Source organism: Kogia breviceps, chromosome 2, assembly GCF_026419965.1.
Source record: "Kogia breviceps isolate mKogBre1 chromosome 2, mKogBre1 haplotype 1, whole genome shotgun sequence".
Classification (NCBI taxonomy): domain Eukaryota; kingdom Metazoa; phylum Chordata; class Mammalia; order Artiodactyla; family Physeteridae; genus Kogia; species Kogia breviceps.
The window spans coordinates 11,943,571-11,965,966 of NC_081311.1; the positions used below are offsets into that span (position 1 = coordinate 11,943,571).

General features: G+C 45.2%; 1 protein-coding gene across 3 annotated transcripts in view; it reads right to left on the reverse strand.

Annotated features, from left to right (window-relative positions):
• GRK5 (G protein-coupled receptor kinase 5) overlaps window positions 1-22,396 on the reverse strand; it is a 293,743-nt gene that overhangs the window by 261,827 nt on the left and 9,520 nt on the right. The window lies entirely within an intron of this gene.

Below are 22,396 nucleotides of genomic sequence, written 5' to 3' on the forward strand. Positions count from 1 at the left end.
TCCCTTTCTTTGCTTTCGCAGTTTCTCCATATAAGTCCCCCCACCCCCCAGTCAGTGGAACACTAACTGCTTCTGGTTTGGCACTGCCCAATGGGAACTGATTTTTGCTCCAATAAACCCTTAAAATTTTTAATATCCCTCAGTTTATCTTTTAACAGAAGTGACTAGAGCCCAGATGTTTTTCAACCCCTAACCCACACTCCTGCAATCAACCGTGGTCACAGATGGACCAGTGGCCCCAGCAAAGGAGTGAGAGTCTGGCACCAGCCTGCTCCATCTGACCTCAGAGCCCTGTGGCCTGGGCATCTGCATCCTGGATGTTCCAGCTGGCCAGCATCAAGTCATGAACCTCTCTGCATCCTCTCTCCTTTCAAAACCCTGCTTCCGAGGGGTCTGCCCACGTGGACAGAAGGCTGCTACAAGCCCCCTTTCAGCCCCCTTAGCCCCTGCATGGTTCGGGCCTCTGACGAGGAAGCTCCGGATTCTTTTACTTCATTCTTGGGGTTTTTTGGTTTTTGTTTGTTTTTCGTTAATGAGCTTTCTCAATAACAAAACTTCCTCTCTTTCGAGCAAGAAGTCAGGCTCTGAAGGTTGCAGACGTCATTTAGATTACAAAAAAGAAACAGATATATATATATTTTTTGGCGGGGGGCCGCGTTGGGTCTTTGTTGCTGCGTGGGCTTTCTCTAGTTGCGGCGAGCAGGGCTACTCTTCGTTGCGGTGCGCGGGCTTCTCATTGGGTGGCTTCTCTTGTTGCAGAGCACGGGCTCTAGGCGCACGGGCTCAGTAGTGTGGCATGCAGGCTCAGTAGTTGTGGCTCACGGGCCCAGCTGCTCCGCGGCATGTGGGATCTCCCGGAACAGGGCTCAAACCCGTGTCCCCTGCACTGGCAGGCAGATTCTTAACCACTGCGCCACCAGGGAAGCCCTATATATATTTTTAAGTGGAAAATCATGTTTTTCAAATGGCTTGGTTTCAACACTGCCTCCCCAAAGTTTTCTACTGAGTGTTTTCTGCTCTTTCACGGTAAAGTGACTATGTAACTTATTGTCCAAACAGGGACCCTTTTAAGAATGAGAGGGGACACTATGAATCCTAACACTGGCCATATGATCACCCTTCTTTGCGGGGGTCACCACTTCTCGCCGGGGCCCAGGAGAACATGGTGAACCACTTCCAGACAGCAAACTGCATTCGGTTATTTAATGTCGGGCCCTGGAAGAGTCAACAGCCATGCAGTCCACTTCTAAATAAAGAAGATTCTCTTCACTCTGCTCTATGACACTGGAGCTTGAGCGTCTAACAGAAGGGAGGTGTTTCTGTTTGCTGCCCAAGAAGCCAAAGGATCCAGCTTTAAGGATCTTTATTTTCTAGCAGTAACTCTAATGTGCTGAGACTAAACCTTTGTAGTCCCCGAATTTTCTCAGGCAGTGAGGAGTGGGGTGTCTAGTCCCAGAACAAAGAGGGCGGGGAAGATCACTGTGTCCATCCCAGCCCCCAGGCGCGGCCACACCCATCATTCCAGATGGAAGGGAATCTCTGTCCTTTATTTTAAAACTTGAGAGGAAATCATGCCGCCTCCCCAGGGTGAGCTAGTCCAAAATTGAACTGTGATCTTCAGGGCTAGGCACCCCTCCCTCCAGTCCACCCTGCACCCAGGAAAGCAATAACATCTGATCTTCCAGCCTGTCATCTGGGCAGCCTACACACACACACACACACACACACACACACACACACACACACACACACCCCGGCCTGTCATCTGGGCAGCCTACACACACACACACACACACACACACACACACACACACACCCCGGCCTGTCATCTGGGCAGCCTACACACACACACACACACACACACACACACACACACACACACCCCGGCCTGTCATCTGGGCAGCCTACACACACACACACACACACACACAAACACACACACACACACCCCGGCCTGTCATCTGGGCAGCCTACACACACACACACACACACACCCCGGCCTATCATCTGGGCAGCCTACACACACACACACACACACACACACACACACACACACACACACCCCGGCCTGTCATCTGGGCAGCCTACACACACACACACACACACACACACACACACACACACCCACCCCGGCCTGTCATCTGGGCAGCCTACACACACACACACACACACCCCGGCCTGTCATCTGGGCAGCCTACACACACACACACACACACACACACACACACACACCCCGGCCTGTCATCTGGACAGCCTACACACACACACACACACACACACACACACACACACACACACACACACACCCTGGCCTGTCATCTGGACAGCCCCCCCCCCCCCCCCCCCCCCCCCCCACACACACACACACACACACACACGCTCCGCTCCTGGCCTTTTAATCCCCAGGCAGATTGCAAATGGAAAGACAGGAAATGCAAGATTCAGTGCTTGAGCCATTTCCATCTTAACTCCAGCCCTCCCCCACCCAGCCTCTCTTCCCTTGACAGACAGACAACCCATTAAGAGCTCGCCCATAATAGTCTTTCCTGTAAGAACTTGTAAACAGCATCCTTGGAGCTTCAGCTTGGGTATTTCCCAGCTCACTTGTTTCCATTTCCTTTGTCGTGGAATGTTCCCATGGGGTGTGGGAGAAGCTGATGGGAGGGTCTCTCCCCCTCCACCTGCCTTCCCTGGCTCCCCATCTCCTTCAGTATCCTAGAAGTTTAAGGGTCTTCCCCTATGAACACTGCTGCTGTCACTTAGCTTTGTGTGTTACTTTTCGTTTCCTTGAAAGAAGCCCTTCCTTTCAGTATACTGGAGACTCCAGATAATGCCTGCCATGGCCTTCACTCCAACACATTCCGACTGCTAAGTATTCATACAGGTTCTCGCCAGTTCTCAGCATTAAATGAACAATATCTGTGCCTGCTGAAATTATGTTTTAAGTAAATCCTGTGCCTGCAAAACTGCTTTTTAAAAAAAAAAAAAAAAAAAGAACTTGTTTTTATTATATAACTTAAAGTTTTCAAGGCAAATATATTATGGAAAAGGACAGGGGCCCCAAACCGGGGGTTGGTCAGGTGACATAATTGAGTAAAGGGGACTTGGTATGAGGCAAGAGGGAATAGTGGGGTCTGTGGTGAAATGTAGTGCCTGAAACCTTGGCCCAAAATAGACAACCATATGCAACTGTAGACAGATGTTGCTACGTAAAAACTCTTATTTCATATTGCCAAAACTTCCAGTTTTCTTTTTTTTAATTTTTAAATTTTATTTTTTTATACAGCAGGTCCTTATTAGTCATCAATTTTATACACATCAGTGTATACATGTCAATCCCAAGCACCCAATTCATGACACCACCACCCCCATGCCCCCACGGCTTTCCCCCCTTAGTGTCCATACATTTGTTCTCTACATCTGTGTCTCAATTTCTGCCCTGCAAACCTGTTCATCTGTATGACTTTTCTAGGTTCCACATATATGCACTAACATACGATATTTGTTTTTCTCTTTCTGACTTACTTCACTCTGTATGACAGTCTCCAGATGCATCCATGACTCTACAAATGACCCAATTTCGTTCCGTTTTATGGCTGAGTAACATTCCATTGTATATATGTACCACATCTCCTTTATCCATTCGTCTGTCAGTGGGCATGTAGGTTGTTTCTATGACCTGGCTACTGTAAATAGTGCTGCAAAGAACACTGGGGTGCATGTGTCTTTTTGAATTATGGTTTTCTCTGGGTATATGCCCAGTAGTGGGATTGCTGGATCATACGGTAATTCAATTTTTAGTTTTTTAAGGAACCTCCATATTGTTCTCCATAGTGGCTGTATCAATTTACATTCCCACCAACAGTGCAAGAGGGTTCCCTTTTCTCCACACCCCCTCCAGCATTTGTTGTTTGTAGATTTTCTGATGAGGCCCATTCTAAGTGGTGTGAGGTGATACCTCACTGTAGTTTTGTTTTGCATTTCTCTAATAATTAGTGATGCTGGGCAGCTTTTCATGTGCTTCTTGGCCATCTGATGTCTTCTTCGGAGAAATGTCTATTGAGGTCTTCTGCCCATTTTTGGATTGAGTTGTTTGTTTTTTTAATATTGAGCTGCATGAGCCGTTTATATATTTTGGAGATTAATCCTTTGTCTGCTGATTCATTTGCAAATACTTTCTCCCATTCTGAGGGTTGTCTTTTCATCTTGTTTATGGTTTCCTTTGCTGTGCAAAAGCTTTGAAGTTTCATTAGGTCCCATTTGTTTATTTTTGTTTTTATTTCCATTACTCTAGGAGGTGGATCAAAAAAGATCTTGCTGTGATTTATGTCAAAGAGTGTTCTTCCTATGCTTTCCTCTAAGAGTTTTATAGTGTCTGGTCTTACATTTAGGTCTCTAATACATTTTGAGTTTATTTTTGCGTATGGTGTTAGGGAGTGTTCTAATTTCATAATTTTACATGTAGCTGTCCAGTTTTCCCAGCACCACTTATTGAAGAGACTATCTTTTCTCCACTGCATATCTTTGCCTCCTTTGTCATAGATTAGTTGACCATAAGTGCGTGGGTTTATCTCTGGGCTTTCTATCCTGTTCCATCGATCTATGTTTCTGTTTTTGTGCCAATACCATATTGTCTTGATTACTGTAGCTTTGTAGTATAGTCTGAAGTCAGGGAGTCTGATTCTTCCAGCTCCTTTTTTTCCCCTCAAGACTGCTTTGGCTATTCGGGGTCTTTTGTGTCTCCATACAAATTTTAAGATTTTTTGTTCTAGTTCTGTAAAAAATGTCATTGGTAATTTGACAGGGATTGCAATGAATCTGTAGATTGCTTTGGGTAGTATAGTCATTTTCACAATATTGATTCTTCCAATCCAAGAATATGGTATATCTCTCCATCTGTTGGTATCATCTTTAATTTCTTTCATCAGTGTTTTATAATTTTCTGCATACAGGTCTTTTGTCTTCTTAGGTAGGTTTATTCCTAGGTATTTTATTCTTTTTGTTGCAATGGTAAATGGGAGTGTTTCCTTAATTTCTCTTTAAGATTTTTCATCATTAGTGTATAGGAATGCAAGAGATTTCTGTGCGTTAAGTTTGTATCCTGCAACTTTACCAAATTCATTGATTAGCTCTAGTAGTTTTCTAGTGGCATCTTTAGGATTCTCTATGTATAGTATCATGTCATCTGTAAAGAGTGACAGTTTTACTTATTCTTTTCCAATTTGTATTCCTTTTATTTATTTTTCTTCTCTGATTGCCGTGGCTAGGACTTCCAAAACTATGATGAATAATAGTGGTGAGAGTGGACATCCTTATCTTTTTCCTGATCTTAGAGGAAATGCTTTCAGTTTTTCACCATTGAGAATGATGTTTGCTGTGGGTTTGTCATATATGGCCTTTATTAGGTTGAGGTAGGTTCCCTCTATTCCCACTTTCTGGAGAGTTTTTATCATAAATGGATGTTGAATTTTGTCAAAAGCTTTTTCTGCATCTATTGAGATGATCATATGGTTGTTATTCTTCAATTTGTTAATATGGCTTATCACATTGATTGATTTACGTATATTGAAAAATCCTTGAATCCCTGGGATAAATCCCACTTGATCATGGTGTATGATTCTTTTATTTTTTGTTTTGTTTTTTTTGTGCTGCATGGGCCTCTCACTGTTCTGGCCTCTCCCGTTGCAGAGCACAGGCTCTGGTCGCACAGGCTCAGCGGCCACGGCTCACGGGCCCAGCCGCTCTGCAGAATGTGGGATCTTCCCAGACCGGGGCACGAACCCATGTCTCCTGCATCGGCAGGCAGATTCTCAACCACTACGCCACCAGGGAAGCCCATATGATCCTTTTAATGTGTTGCTGGATCCTGTTTGCTAGTATTTTGTTGAGGATTTTTGCATCTATATTCATCAGTGATATTGGTCTGTAATTTTCTTTTTTTGTAGTATCTTTGTCCAGTTTGGGTATCAGGGTGATGGTGGCCTCATAGAATGAGTTTGGGAGTGTTCCTTCCTCTGCCATTTTTTGGAAGAGTGTGAGAAGGATGGGTGTTAGCTCTTCTCTAAATGTTTGATAGAATTCACCTGTGAAGCCATCTGGTCCTGGACTTTTGTTTGTTGGAAGATTTTTAATCACAGTTTCAATTTCATTACTTGTGATTGGCCTGTTCATATTTTCTATTTCTTCCTGGTTCAGTCTTGGAAGGTTATACCTTTCTAAGAATGTGTCCATTTCTTCCAGGTTGTCCATTTTATTAGCATAGATTTTTCTTGTAGTAGTCTCTTAGGACGCTTTGTATTTCTGCAGTGTCTGTTGTAACTTCTCCTTTTTCATTTCTAATTTTATTGATTTGAATCCTTTCCCTCTTTTTCTTGATGAGTCTGGCTAATGGTTTATCAATTTTGTTTATCTTCTCAAAGAATCAGCTTTTAGTTTTATTGATCCTTGCTATTGTTTTCTTTGTTTCTATTTCATTTATTTCTGCTCTGATCTTGATGATTTCTTTCCTTCTGCTAACTTTGGGTTTTGTTTATTCTTCTTTCTCTAGTTCCTTTAGGTGTAAGGTTAGATTGTTTATTTGAGATTTTTCTTGTTTCTTGAGGTAGGCTTGTATAGCTAAAAACTTCCCTCTGAGAACTGCTTTTCCTGCCTCCCATAGGTCTTGGATTGTCGTGTTTTCATTGCCATTTGTCTCTAGGTATTTTTTGATCTCCTCTTTGATTTCTTCAGTGATCTCTTGGTTATTTAGTAACGTATTGTTTAGCCTCCATGTGTTTGTGGTTTTTACGTTTTTATCGTAATTCATTTCTAATCTCATAGAGTTGTGGTCAGAAAAGATGCTTGATATGATTTCAATTTTCTTAAATTTACTGTGGCTTGATTTGTGAGCCAAGATGTGATCTATCCTGGAGAATGTTCCATGCACACGAGAGTGTTCCATGCCCACTTGAGAAGAAAGTGTAATCTGCTGTTTCTGAATGGAATGTCCTATCAGTTAAATCTATCTGGTCTATTGTGTCATTTAAAGCTTCTGTTTCCTTATTTATTTTCATTTTGGATGATCTGTCCATGGGTGTAAGTGAGGTATTAAAGTCCTCCACTATGATTGTGTTACTGTCGATTTCCTCTTTTATAGCTGTTAGCAGTTGCCTTATGTATTGAGGTGCTCCTATGTTGGGTGCATATATATTAATATTAGTTATATCTTCTTCTTGGATTGATCCCTTGATCATTATGTAATGTCCTTCCTTGTCTCTTGTAACATTCTTTATTTTAAAGTCTATTTTATCTGACATGAGTATTGCTACTCCAGTTTTCTTTTGATTTCCACTGGCATGGAATATCTTTTTCCATCCCCTCACTTTCAGTCTGTATGTGTCCCTAGGTCTGAAGTGGGTCTCTTGTAGACAGCATATAGATGGGTCTTGTTTTTGTATCTATTCCACAAGCCTGTGTCTTTTGGTTGGAGCATTTAATCCATTCACGTTTAAGGTAATTATCAATATGTATGTTCCTATGATCATTTTCTTAATTGTTTTGGGTTTGTTTTTGTAGGTCCTTTTCTTCTCTAGTGTTTCCCACTTAGAGAAGTTCCTTCAGCATTTGTTGTAGAGTTGGTTTGGTGGTGCTGAATTCTTTTAGCTTTTGCTTGTCTGTAAAGCTTTTGATTTCTCCATCGAATCTGAATGAGATCCTTGCCAAGTAGCATAATCTTGGTTGTAGGTTCTTCCCTTTCATCACTTTAAGTATATCATGCCACTCCCTTCTGGCTTGTGGAGTTTCTGCTGAGAAATCAGCTGTTAACCTTATGGGAGTTCCCTTGTATGTTATTTGTCATTTTTCCCTTGCTGCTTTCAACAATTTTTCTTTGTCTTTAATTTTTGCCAGTTTGATTATTATGTGTCTTGGCGTGTTTTTCCTTGGGTTTATCCTGTATGGGACTCTCTGCACTTCATGGACTTGGGTGGCTATTTCCTTTCCCATGTTAGGGAAGTTTTTGACTATAATCTCTTCAAATATTTTCTCGGGTCCTTTCTCTCTCTCTTCTCCTTCTGGGACCCCTATCATGCAAATGTTGTTGCAGTTAATGTTGCCCCAGAGGTCTTTTAGGCTGTCTTCATTTCTTTTCATTCTTTTTTCTTTATTCTGTTCCACAGCAGTGAATTCCACCATTCTGTCTTCCAGGTCACTTATCCATTCTTCTGCCTCAGTTATTCTGCTATTGATTCCTTCTAGGTAGTTTTCATTTCAGTTATTGTATTGTTCATCTCTGTTTGTTTGTTCTTTAATTCTTCTAGGTCTTTGTTAAACATTTCTTGCATGTTCTCCGTCTTTGCCTCCATTCTTTTTCTGAGGTCCTGGATCATCTTCACTATCACTATTCTGAATTCTTTTTCTGGAAGGTTGCCTATCTCCACTTCATTTAGCTGTTTTTCTGGTGTTTTATCTTGTTCCTTCATCTGGTACATAGCCCTGTGCCTTTTCATCTTGTCTTTCTGTGAATGTGGTTTTTGTTCCACAGGCTGCAGGACTGTAGTTCTTCTTGATTCTCAACACAGAACTTTTAAATTCTGCCAGTAGAAGCAGCCCTCAACAGATGTTGCTACAGAAAAACTCTTACTTCATATTGCCAGAACTTCCAGTTTTCTAAGAGAAGTCTTAAGTCAGGAATGTTTTGTGAAATATTCTGATTTTTTAAATAGTGTGTGGGCTGAACAGTTTGCAACCCCTGGACTAAATGACAAATAGCCCCTGCTACAACCTGGGCCCCAGCACTATTGGGCACGGTGACCATCTGCACAAAAGAACACAATACTGGGAGTGGCACCCATGGCCTATGCAGTAGTGGAGAGCCTGGCATGGGGATGGGCACGTGGCCAAAAGCAGATCCCAAACCCCTACTCCTCAAAGCCCAGCTCCTCTGGAGGCTGTGGCCTTCTGGGACACTTTCTGGGAACGATCTTATTTTTTAGGAAGGAAACAATCAGGAACTAGGATTCATTCTTGTGTAATTCGCTTTACTCAAGTTCACTTTACAGAACTTCACTTTACAGCCAGTTTTGCCAAAACAGATCTTTAAGAAACATGATGGGCGGCGGCCTCTTCTCAGTAAAAATATACAAGATACACTGAGAATAAAGCTCTTAACTAGCTGGCAGGCCCCTGTTACAGAAACCAGTAACTCAAATAAACAGTCCTACAAAACAAAGGCCTAGGGCTTCCCTGGTGGCGCAGTGGTTGAGAGTCTGCCTGCCGATGCAGGGGACACGGGTTCGTGCCCCGGTCCGGGAGGATCCCACATGCCGTGGAGCGGCTGGGCCCGTGAGCCATGGCCACTGTGCCTGCGCGTCCAGAGCCTGTGCTCCGCAACGGGAGAGGCCACAACAGTGAGAGGCCCACATACCACAAAACAACAACAACAACAACAACAACAAAGGCCTATACCTTTCTTCCCAAACTCAAAGCAGGGGAGTGGGCCCTAGACCCAACAGAGCAGAAAAGTGCATGTAAGACTCATCTTCGCTTGCTTGGTTTAAACAACTGAGAAGACACAGGATGCTGGGAAGTTATTTATCCTCTTTAAACCTCAATTTCCTTATCTGTAAAATGGAGGTAACAATAGCAGAATCCTAATAGGATCCCTGGAAGGACAGAAACTGTTCATCAGCCTTTGGCCAACAGCCAGCCTCAGGAGCTTCCTGGTGCTCCTGGGTTCATAATTCAGCCCCAAAGTATTTATTGAGCACCTTTTGTATACAGGTACACAACAAAGAGCAATAAATAGGCACAGGCCCTGGCCTCCCCAAATCCACTTTTATTTCTAACAGTAAATCCTAAATATAACACATTTTCAAAAAGAAAAAAAAAAGTGTCAGATATTACTCAAGCAGACGTCCTTGAACCTTCATATTAAAATGATTCAGGGCTTCCCTGGTGGCGCAGTGGTTGAGAGTCCGCCTGCCGATGCAGGGAACACGGGTTCGTGCCCCGGCCCGGGAAGATCCCACATGCCGCGGAGCGGCTGGGCCCGTGAGCCATGGCCACTGAGCCTGTGCGTCCAGAGCCTGTGCTCCGCAAAGGGAGAGGCCACAACAGTGAGAGACCCGCGTACCACCAAAAAAAGATTCATATGTTTTGTTATTGAACCAATTCACGAGTTTGGGGGAGTTTAAGCAGCCCGAGTGTGTCTTCTAATGGGCCCTCAGTTAAAAAAAAAATTGTCACATACTCCCACTCCACAGCCTTTGTAACACATCTAACTGGCCCACAAACAGTAGTACATTGGGTTTTTTTCTTCACCGAGGAACTAATTTACATAGACTTAATGGTGTGATTTTGTTTTTAAACCTTACCCTTTTGCTTTAACATTTTCCAACTAGTTACACATTAGTGAATCCCAGGATATGGTTTTCCAACGATAAGAGACAAATCAAGTCACTATTATTCTCTGTCCACAACGTTCGTTCTCTGATTTATTTCTTTAAATAAATGAAGAACATCACAATCGATGAAAGCCTGATTTAGGAAATAGTTATCACCCATCCTGGGCTTCCAAATTAAATTTAAGGCATACTAGCATTTCAAATCCATCTGAAAAAAATCAACCTCAAAATATATTTCTGCCTCCTACTGACTGTGGGACTTGGCTAGGATTCCTAAATGGTCTGTGCCTCAGTTTCCTCGTTTATAAAATGGCTGTACCTACCTCATAGATTTGTGGTAGGGACTCAAGGAAATTGGACATGCAAAGTAAGTATTAGCTACTTTTATTAATATTTTTTTCAACACCAAGGTGGGATACTGGAACATGGTGATTGAAAGGGAACAGACCCTGGGACCTGGGTTCAAATCCCAACTTTTCCATTAATAGCTGTGACCCTGGACAAGTTGAGGAATCTCTGTAAGCCTCACCTGTGGAACTGAGATTAAAAACATTATCTACCTCAAAAGGCAGTTGTAAGGAGGGCCTTGGCAGGCATAGGCAGTGTATTAAGTTTATAGCTATTTTAATGATGATCAAATAAAGGCTTATCGGAGATGTTACCCTCTCCAGGGAAGAGCTGGCTATATAATGAGTTTATTATGGACATGTCCAGGCTCCCAGAAGGAAACAGATTTGGGATCAAACCAATGTCTGTGTAGACAAATCCACTTCCGGACTCACACACAGCTATTGTTTCTAACACCTTGGGTTCACATTTCCATGGTGACCAGCATGTTTGTTTACTTATTTCCTGATTTTTTTTTTCTACAACTGGAGTCCCATAAGGGCAGTCAGGTGGGAGACTGTATTGTTTATGGCAAACATCAAATGCACCTGCCCCTGTGCTCAGGCAAAGCCCGGGACAAATGTTCACCCAGCCTTCCTTGACGCAGAGGATCCTCCTGATCCATGCCCCATCCCTCTGGCCATGCCTTCTAGGGTTAGGTATCCCCTAAAGACATGGCTTCTAACCCTGAGCGAGTCAGGACCCTCTGACTGTAGTGTCAAGTCATGGGTCAACCAAACAGGAAGCCTAGGGTATACATCTGGCTCCCAGGATGGCTGGAGACCAACATCAACCCGCTCAGGTTGGCTTTATTCTCAAGCAGCCTGTGGCAACAGCCACCAGCAGCTTCAGGCTTCCCTTCCACCAGCTCAGCAACCCCAGCGACAGAAGGGCAGCCCTTTCTGGACCGTGAATCACAGCCTTATCTCTGGTCCCTGAGGTAGAGAGAGAAGCAGTGCTCTGACTGGCCAGGGTTGGGTCACAAGCTCACCAACAGAGCCAATGAGAAGTCACTACCGCCCAACCTCATGGATTGAATATGAGGGAGGAGTGGTCCCGGAGAAAAATGGAGGCGCAGTTTACCAGAAGAGGGAATGGGTGCTGGGCAGGGAAAAACAACAGAGCCACCTGCTCCCATGTCTCTTCAAAGCTGCTGCTTGCCGGCACCTCAGCAAACCTCACCTCTGGCCTGGAGGCTCCTACAGACTTCAAGCCTCTGTCCGGCCATTCCCCCACTCAGTGAGGCCCAAACCATACCTGCATCTTTTCCCAGAACCAGCCACACCTTTCCCAGCTGCTCTGCAATGTCGCCTGGGTTCAAACTTAATAGTTTTGTCCTTCCACACACCTCCATATCCCATCAGGTGCCGAGTTCTATAGATTCAGCCTCCAAAGTCGTGCCTATCCACCCCATGCCCTCTTTGGGGGAGGAGCCTGGTCAGCCCCTACATACTTCTCAGAACTACTGGGCATTTGGCCTCACAGCCTCTGCCGCCAGGTCCAGGGTCCTTCAGCTCAGCCAGCATTAGCCTATGCTAATGTTCAGAAACTCTGTAACTGTTCAAAAACTCAGTAACTGCAAATGTAACTCCAGACCTCTCAGCCTGGCATTCGGAGACCTCCTCACTCCCCATATGACTGTCCAGTCCTCCAGCCTCCCTGCCCCCTGCTACCTTGCAACTGTTCCAGGCACCAGGCAAACAACCACCTGGCGCTATTCCCCCCGGGTCACCGCCATTTGGCTCTGCCCTCCCCACTGCCAGGAACCTCCGTCTCCACCCTGTAACCTCATGAGGTGGAATTCTTCCCACAACACTGCTTTTAGGGTCAGATCCAAGCTACAATGCTTACTGGCTGCAAGACTTTGGACAGTAGCCTTTCTGTCAGATTTGTCATATGCAAATGACAATGACACCTAACGCACTGGATTGAAAACTACATCTCTATAAAGCCCCCTTCACAAAGCCTGGCACCCGGCAGGGGCTCTGTGAATGGTACACTATCAGCCACCAGCCTCCATGGTCCAGCCAAACACCAACTCTCTGTGAAGCGTTTACTGAACGCCCCCATCGAGACCGCCTTTGTACTTACGGTCTACCTTGTAACGTAGCTAGCTGGCCATGTTATCTGTCCTTCCCCAACTATACTGGAACATCCTGAAGACGAACGCAGTCTCTTTCATCTTGACACTCCTAAAGCGCCTCACCTGGCCTTTCACACCTGGGAGGTGCTTGAATCATAGCAGTGAAACGGACTCCAGTTGTGTGCATACCAAAGTATTCCTGCTCATTAGCTGGTCACTGGTTCACCAGACAGAGCTGACAGCATGCCAGTGCCCCGGGCACATCCCTGGTTGCAAGACTGCAGACAGTCACAGTCTCTTCATCAGTTCCCCAGCTTGTCACACAAGAATTCAGGTGCTCACCTCCCACCAACTGTCACGTGACGATAAAATAAGCAAACTGCCTTACTGTTGAGGCAAACACAAAGCGCCTGCACACCCAGAAGAACCCAGCCTAACAAAGCAAGTACCCTGGGGGGCATTTAGATAAACCCCAACCCTGCCCAGGGTGCTGGGAAGAGTCCCATTCTCGGCTCTTGCCTCCTACTCCTCACCTCCAAAACTGCCACCCAGAGGGGCTGCTTGCCCTGATGCATGAAACCCAACAGTAAGGATGTAAGCTTTTCCTAAAAATCAAATTCATATTTGCGAGACAGAGATGCTTCCCCAGGCAAAAGTGTTCTAGATGAACTAAGGCATTTATTCACAGACTCAATCAAGCTAGTCAGGCAACTGATGGGTCCAAGGGGAAATTTCTAGAATCATTTGAGCAAGATGGTTGGAATAATCTTATGACTTACAATGGAGAAATGCTAAGAAGGACAACCCCTGGTGAGACCCAGAGGGCCTGGCATGTTTTATTTGTTTTTTAATGGATTTTATTTCTTTATGTTCCCATCAAAGAACGTAAATTGTGCCTTACAAGGCACAAATTGTCATGCCCCCTCTCCAAATGGAAATGTCTTTGTTTTTCTAAGTATAATGAACACTCGCTGTACAAAATCCACGTTTTCCTAACTTCCACCCACGATGTTATGATCATCTCTCCATGTCAATAAGAATTGATCTCCATAAGTCTTCATGGCTACGTATATGTCCATTTTTTGAATATGCCAAAATTCATTTTATCAAGCCTCTACTAAAGGCTTGATACTGTTTCCAATTGTTTGAAATTGTTTCCGATTTCTATTATAAACACCCTCTACTCAACAACCTCCTGCATAGCACTTGTGCATTCATTTTTCCTTTTTCCTAAAAAAATATTTTAGAAATAGAATTTCAAGGCCAAGGGTTACACAATTTTAAGCCTTTTGAGACAGACAGACAAACACACACACACACACACACACACACACACACACACACACACACACACACATATATGGCCAAGCTGTCCTTAAGAAAGACTTATTAATTTACACTCCTATCAGCAGTGGAAGTATAATGTTTGAAAGAACTTATTTACCCACACTTCCTTAAAGAGGCATTATCAATGTTTAAAATTTTTGCCAATGTAAGATTATGCATATATATAAGATTCTGCTTACTAGTGAGATTGAGGATATTTTCTTATATGGCAAACCCCTACATACCGCCTGTCTGACCATGACCCTCTTTTTTTTCCCCCTAGAAATGACCTCCCCACTTACAACCTCCATCCTCTCCGCCTGCAACCAGAGCCACCATGTTCTTACAACTTCACCCCAATGGCCTGCAACCTAAGAGTCTAAGAATTGATGCCTGCGATCTATGTTAATTGTTCCAGAGCGATCCACTGACAGAAGGCAGGCCAATGGGAGTCATTCCTTAGGATTTTTCGAATCAGAATTGGGGAGGGAAATACCAGTCTCGCTGGAATCTAAGCTAACGTGCCTTCCCCAATGACTAGTGAACTAGTTACCTCAACATCATTTCCTGAGTAAGCTGTTCTTTACCCATTGATTCGAATGCTTCCTTTATTATATACTAAATTTCTGCATATACTTGAGTCTGTATCTGAACTTTGTATTTTATTTATATCCTTTCTTTGGTCTCTGTAATCATTAGGGCATTATGTAATGATAAAGATACAGAAAGGCTACGTTACTAGCTTTGTGACCCAGTCAGACAAATTAACAACAAAGCAAGGACAGAACCCAAATTACCAGTCTCCACCTTGTACCAATTCCAGATGTAGAAACCTTACACAGAAGAGGACCAACAACCCTCTCAGCATCACCCTAGTCTAAGAAATCTGTGTCACCAGTCGAGATAAGGCAGACGTCTAGACCACACGTTGCGGGGGAATGAAGAAGTGAGTCAGGATTTGCCAGGAACTCACAAGAGTGCTTGGCAGGGCCCATTCCCGTCTGAGTCTCTGACCTCTTTCCCTGCGGGTGACAACAATGTCCCCAACCACAGCCCTGGAAAGTAGGTAATGCCCATCAATCTCTTACTCCTTGCAGGATGTCACCAAGTCCACATGAAAATGTCTCCACCACTCATGTCTAGATGGAAAATTCTTATTTTCTCAACACTATTTACTTATTGTTTTTTTTGGCCAGACAGAGCACTGTGTCTTTTTAAACTTTCCAGGAAGACTGTTTATTAAGATAATACAGTGCAGAACAATCAAACTGTTTATTTTTTACTTTTGATTTAATTTGCCTTTCTATAATCCACTAAAGAAAATACTAGAATCATGCATTTGCCTTTCTTAGATTGCAGGCTTCAGTTAAATTAGCAGTGATGGGTTTTTTGTTTTTTCTGTTTGTTTCTATTATACACACAACCCCTCCCAGCTCCAATTCTTTCCTTGGGGTAATTTTCATTTTAATATGTAATGCCTGCTCTTGAAATTAACAGCAAATCTTATCATGAAGTTCCCACAGATGAATTCCTATCAGTGAAGTATACACCAGCAAATTCTCAAGATCCAAAGGGTGAGAAGAGCTCTGGAAATCACCTGGGCCGAGGTACACATTTACACAGCTGAGGAAAGTTTGACTCAGAGAGGTCAAGCAATGTGTCTAAGCTCACACAGCCAGGGTGTCAGCGGCACCTTCTCCCTTCCCTTCAGCCTTTTCACTAGAGGTATTAATAGTGCTTTCAACGGAAACTGCACATCTTGGCTTGCTGCACTTAACAGCAAGAGAAGATACCATATTACCTTGAAAAGCAAAACAGTGGGTGTCTCGACCCCGCCTCTAGGAATTTATTAAACAGCTTTTCCTTGAGCTGTGCCAGGTGCAAGCAACACCACAGCCCCACCTGCTAGCAGATTCTGACCCTTGGTTGAATGTGTCTGTTATTCGAACGTGATGTACAATGAAAGCACAGACTTGGGAATCTAGAGGCTGGGGTTCTGGCACCACTTCTACAGTGGGCGTCACAGCTGTCTTCTAGCATCAGAAGGGCCTCCTCAGCAAAGGGTGGTGCACTGATTCTGGATGCCTCTAACGAGCAGAACCGGGGCCTGGTGGGTTAGCACTGCACCAGGCACACCTGGGCTTGACCGCAGACTTGGGTTTACCATTAGCATTTGGTGAGATACAGGAAAGAAAAAAACCTAGTCCCCGCCCTCAGGCAAGTTTACTGTTTAGTGGGTAAAGCAAAAAGCCTATCATTCATCTATATAAGAGTTCCTCTGTGAGTTCCTCAACACTAGAAAGATTTGAGCAGAGTGCAGAAACCTACTGCTAGGGAAGCTACAGAGGGGACTGCCTGGGGAGCCAGGCTGGAGCTGAATCTCCAAGATCACCTCAGAAGAGAGTGAGACACCTTTTAGAGCAGTGCTTCCCCAGCTTGGCTGATCCTGGGGAGTTTTCAAAATACAGATGCTCAGCTGCGCCCCAGGAGCTTCTGATTCAGAACATCGGGGGCAGGGCGCTGTGTTAGAGGCTGCACTGTACCCTGCCCCACCAACAAAAAGATGCCGAAGCCGTAACCCTCAGAATGTGACCTATTTGGAAACAGGGTCTTTATAGAGGTAATTAAGTTAACATGAGGTCGCTAGGGTGGGCCTCAATCTGACTGGTGTCCTTATAAAAGGGGGAAGTTTGGACCCCGAGACAGACAGGTACAGAGGGAAAAACCACAGGAAGAGACATAATAAAGAGAAGACAACCATCTACAAGCCAAGGAACGCCTGAGGCTACCAGAAGCTAGGAGAGAGGTCTGGAAAAGATCCTTCCCTAGCACCTTCAGAGGGACCGTGGCCTGCCCACAACTTGATTTTGGCCTCCAGAACTATGAGACGATAAATTTTTGTGGCTCTAAGCAGCCCATTTTGCGGTACTTTGTAGCCCTAAGTGGCCCTAGGGAACTAATGCAACCTGGGAATCAGCATTAGAGCAGAACGGCCTCGGAGGGGGGCCAGCCCTACTTTGGACGCTGCTTCTGCCCTGGCCCTGCACTCCGCGCCCACGCGGGCTTCCTTCGGTCCTGAGACCCCTCCTCTGGGGAAGGAAGGCGCAGGCTCTGGTTGGTGGAGCTCCTTCCTGCACTCAGAGATGACAGTGAGCCCACAGCCCTGTGCGGCGAGCCAATAACCCACAAACGCTTACAGGAAGAAAATGCCACTCTCTTCTCCAACTGTTAGAAAAATATTGAAGACCCAGGACCTTGGACTATGCCCTGGAGCCGAGCTTATCTCGGAGGGATATAGAGTGGGGAGGCAGGGCCAGGGGTTTGTTTTGTTTTGTACTGTTTTTACCTGAGCTCTGGATTCTCAAGGTGGGACTCACAGAACCCTCACCCAGGTAAATCACGTGCAAACCTGCAATCAAAGCAGTTAGCCATGGAAAAACCCCCAGAATTCCACAGAGCAGACAGCTATACCAGCTAAGAGACAGGAGGCAAAGGACACTATGTGCAACCAACAGCAGCACGTGTGGCTCCTTTGAAAGAATTAGGAAAGGGTGCCCCTTCCCCAAGATACATTTATAACTCTACTCCCTCTGAACAATGAACTCCGAACTCCAGGTTCAGATGCCTCCCTAGAGTTACGCAACATACAAACAAATGTGGAAGTCCTTAGAGATGAGAAAAGATGCAGTGAGTTAGCACCAGAGGAGGAAGGGGGAGAAGTGGGTCCTTGCTGTGTGACCTTGGAAAAATCACATCACCTCTCCGAGCTTGATTTTTTTTCTTTCTCAAATTTAAATAACAATAATAATAGCTTCCAAGTCTGGCTTGTGGTGATGATCAAAAGAGAGAAATATATGGGACTTCCCTGATGGTCCAGTGGTTAGGGCTCCGCACTTCCACTGCAGGGGGCATGTGTGTTCGATCCCTGGTCGGGAACTAAGATCCGGCAAGCCACACAGTGCAGCCCCCCAAAAAAACCAAAAAACAAAACAGAGGGCTTCCCTGGTGGCGCAGTGGTTGAGAGTCCGCCTGCCGATGCAGGGGACACGGGTTCGTGCCCCGGTCCGGGAAGATCCCACATGCTGCAGAGCAGCTGGGCCCGTGAGCCATGGCCACTGAGCCTGCGCGTCCGGAGCCTGTGCTCCGCAACGGGAGAGGCCACAGCAGTGAGAGGCCCGCGTACCGCAAAAAACAAACAAACAAACAAAAACAGAGAGAGAGAAATATGGGCTGTTATCTGAGCCTGTGTTCCCTGCCGGATTCACACATGCAAAACTCAGGGGCAATTATAAAGTCATCGCCAAGGAAAGTCTTTGACTGAACTTGATTTCCCCAGTCCAAGCTTTGAACAGCATAGAAAAGATGACTGAACACTCAGAGGTGCGGGTGTTAAACCAAAGGTTTCAAAAATATCGTATCGGGCTTCCCTGGTGGCGCAGTGGTTGAGAATCCGCCTGCCGATGCAGGAGACACGGGTTCGTGCCCCGATCCGGGAAGATCCCACGTGCCGCGGAGCGGCTGGGCCCGTGAGCCATGGCCGCTGCGCCTGCGCGTCCGGAGCCTGTGCTCCGCAACGGGAGAGGCCACAACAGTGAGAGGCCAGCGTACCAAAAATAAATATATATATATATATATCGTATCACATGTCCTCACGTGTATCATGCTTCTTTCTCATAAGAAAATGTACTTTGTACATCCCTAGGATCACTTAACTCCATTTCAGAAATCATCACTATTCTTCCCAAAGTGGGGAGTGAGGGATGGTATCTATTAGGCAGATACCACCATGGGGAGTGGGGGGGGACTAAGTCTTTAAATAAGTGTATAAAGATGTTATAGAATGGGTAGACGGTTCCCACACTGTTTACAATATACTTAAAAATTGGAAAAACTAAATGGTCCACTATAGGGGCTTGGTTAAATACATTAATAATGTAATAATGTAGCTACTCCAAAACGATCAAAGACACAGACCCTTTTACAGCCCCATAGCCCTTCAGGGTCTGCTAGAAAACACCCAGCATCCCACTGCAACAACACTCCATTTCCAAAGTCTTTCACAATTTTTCCTAACACACCTACGTTTTACGGGAATCTATAAACAGAGGTATCGGAAGGCACTACAACTTATTGTTGACTGAAAACAGCTGCAGACGTACGTGGATACTAGGATCCTGTTTGTGTCAAACGTATCTGTACGTTCATGAGTGCATATACACAGAGATCTGGGGAAATGTCCCTCTAAATGCGGACAGTAACTATCTCTGAGGGATGGAACGGGTAGCAGGGGCACATGGGAGGAGGGAGATTTTGACTTTCTTCTTGATGTTGTGTGCTGTTTTTTGCATTTTCTTTAGCAAGCAGGTATTGTCTGTGCAAATGTTTGAAAACCTTCAAATTTGGATAGAATGACTCCTATTGAATTGTGAGTCACAGAGGCACACTTGCTTCTTTTGCAAATGTCTCACGCACGTTAGTATTGACGTTCCCACTAGCTGGTAAGGTTATTGAGAGCAGCAGCCATGATGGAGCAGAAAGAATGTCAAGAGTAGAGACTGGGCTTGGCGCTGGGTCTGGGCTGTGGAACCAGCAGGATGCTCCAGGATAAGGCATTTATTGGGTTGGCCAGAAGGTTCGTTCTGGTTTCTCTGTAAGAAGTTACAGGAAAGCCCGAACGAACCTCTGGCCAACCCAATACCTCTCGGAGCCTTCGATTCTTCATCTATAAAATAGGGAAGAACAAAACATACCTCACAGGACTGTAAAGAGCAAATGAAACCATGGGCACCAAGGACTCGATAATTCCTAAACAATTCTGTTAAAAGGAAGAAGGTGGGAATTCCCCAGCGGTCCAGTGGTTAAGACTGAGCTTTCACTGGCGAGGGCAAGGGTTCAATCTCTAGTTGGGGAGCTAGTCCCACAAGCCGAGAGGCGTGGCCCAATAAATAAAAATATCTTTATTAAAAAAAAGAAAGAAGAAGGGAAGCTCCATTGTTTCCTGTCCTCCGTTCAGAGCCTAGCATGGTGCCTAGCACATAAGAAGACCTAACTAAATACTGGATTTACGACCCTAGGGAAGATACAGAAGCCAATCTAGGGCTATTGCCCTCGGAATTCTGCTTGCAGGGATCCCCAAAGCTCTGTATTTTAGGAAGACATTCAGAATGCAGAGGCCCACCGTGGAAGAATGAAATTATAAGCAGACATAGGTCCACTTCTCTGAATAGGCCTCTCAAATCCTCGATCCCCTCTCACAGCCACTCCTGAAATGTTTGTAAGCTGCCCCAAAAGCCAAGCGAAAGCACCAGGTACCAGGGCGTAAAACAATTAGCCACTCAAGAGTTACCAGGGGGCTCCCCTGGTGGCGCAGTGGTTGAGAGTCCGCCTGCCGATGCAGGGGACACGGGTTCGTGCCCCGGTCTGGGAAGATCCCACGTGCCGCGGAGCGGCTGGGCCCGTGAGCCACGGCCGCTGAGCCTGCGCGTCCGGAGCCTGTGCTCCGCAACGGGAGAGGCCACCGCAGTGAGAGGCCCGCGTACCGCAAAAAAAAAAGAAACATAAACTGAGACGTGTCCTTGAAGGGAACCTGAAGACTAACCCTCACCTTTGTCACCCACTGAACCCTCGAGGAACTCAGGTTTGTTCTTCTTTAATTTGTATTCTGCTATTGTTATAAGAGAATTAAGCTTTAATTCTCAAAAGCCCTCTAATTGGATACTATGGATGGGAAGACACCTGTGGCAAACATCTGGGCCTGCTGCATTCCACCCCGAGCGCTGGATAGTGGTTTGGGGCATGAGTGAGAGGCCGAATAACCCATGGTTACTATTATCACATAAGCACAGGGTTTGGCACCATCCGTAAAGCCCCGCCACGTCCACCCCTCCTCTTCACAGAGGACGACAGGATTGACTGTTTAGACATTTTTTTCTCTGAGTTAACATACGTTTTCCTTGTCTTAATTGGATCCAGCCTCTTTGCCCATGAGCAAACAGGCAATTTTTCTATAAAGATTCTATCCTTCAAACGCCAGGTCATCAGCCATTCCTGGATCTGGAAGGAGCCGTGTTTGGCTTCCTATTTTCTTTCCATTTGCTCAGCCTCCTTCTAGCAGTGATGTGAAAAGCATGTGAAGATTGTGTCCTAAGCTACCTTCGATATAGCCAAAAAAGGTATGAGTGTTATATCAGCATGAAACATCTCTGACCCACACAGAGCCTCAGAATTGGGGAGAACTGTTTGCCCCGAATGTTTGGACTAATGCAAATATTTATTTCTTCCAAAACAAGTAAAAACAAACCACTTCCAATTTGGGGGTCGGGGTGGGGAAGTCTGCCAGACATTTTTCACAGTTAAAACAAACATTTGGAAAACATTTTCCAATTTGCCCTATACCCTTAGTTAATCTTTCTTAACCATGTTGAATCATCTCCTAATTTACCATCTACTGCGACATCAAGGCCACTTCTTGAGGACCTTAGTTTCTTGGCTCTCCACAAAACTTAGATATACATCAGTCAATCGTTCCCAAATCAAGGTTTGTTGAACACCTACTACGTTCCAGGCACACACTCATCTGACTGACAGCCTCCCTGATCTGTGACTGTAGGCTTAGTGGCATCAACCCACAACAGCACTTGGCTTGAGAAAAGTGGGATTTTGAGACATCTTTGCCATTCAAGCCTGCAGCCCAATTCTCTGTCCCCATCCCACCCCCTATTTGTCCGAGAGCTTGGGGTTCCTTCTAGGGGGATGTTATCTAAGCATCCTAACAGGCTGTTCCGAGCACCTAAACGACACTGTTAGGACGAAGCAGAGTGTTCCTGCACCAGCCATCAGAAAGCCGTTTTTCGTGGCCCATTTGTTGACCCCTCCTCCAGCTTGTTTCCATTTCACAAGTGGTGCTAAGACCTGTGCCAAGATGGAATTCCATTTTCAAATGAGGTTTCATAAGACCTTTTATCAGATATGCAGACCAATTACACTGGCTGGGTTCTTTCCACCCTGTAGTGGGTCATTCTATCCTTCACCCCCCACTTCCCTTCCTGAAGCGGTTAAGTTCGGAGCTTCACCTTCTCTGCAGGAGCAGATCAAAGGCTTGACGCCCTGTCCCCTCATTCGTGCTGCCTCCTCTCCAGCAAGATGTCTCAAGTTTGACAGCAACCCCCAAGGGAGAGATTCTCAGCTTCCAAAGATCCTTGAAAAGTAAAGTTGCTAA